This window comes from Nicotiana attenuata, unplaced genomic scaffold (genome assembly GCF_001879085.1).
Source record: "Nicotiana attenuata strain UT unplaced genomic scaffold, NIATTr2, whole genome shotgun sequence".
Classification (NCBI taxonomy): Eukaryota; Viridiplantae; Streptophyta; class Magnoliopsida; order Solanales; family Solanaceae; genus Nicotiana; species Nicotiana attenuata.
The window spans coordinates 5,841-6,491 of NW_017685809.1; positions in this window are offsets into that span (position 1 = coordinate 5,841).

The following is a 651-nucleotide window of genomic DNA, read 5'->3' on the forward strand; positions in this document are numbered from 1 at the left end:
CTAGATCTACGACAATAATATCATCTTTGCATCTCTAGGTTTATTATATTTGATTACGATTTACCCTTTCTTACTTTTGATTGTTTTCTAGCTTACAAAGTATATTGTTAATTTTTGAGCTAAACAATTTGGCGCCGTCTGTGGGGATTTCGAGAATCAAAATCATAGTATCCACCTAGAGAACAACCAACTACCATTCTCTAAACCACATAAACACAAAAGATGGCTGAGAATAACCCAAGATCAAAAGCTATATTGGGTGTCACTACCAATCTCCTTGGCCCTCTCAACGAGGCCAGTGACGATGGCATCCTGAATGCAACCCCTAGTATCACATCGGGTGCGGAGATCTCACCTTCCCCATCCGAAAATCTGACGATCTTGCACGAAAAGGGAGCTTCCACATCTGCGGCTACGGAAGCACCCTCAGCGGTCAAGAAGCTACTGGAAAGATGGCTAACAAGCACTCTGAGTGGCTTGGTTGAGAGGTCACCACAAAGTAATATCAAGTGTACACCAACGGTAGATACCACTGCTGTCGTGGGCGAACCGGAAGTTGCACTAGCAAATAACGAACCCGTCGAGACACAGACCAACGATGGCACGCTAACGGCCATCCTAAAGAAGATGGAAGAAATGGAAAATGAAAAC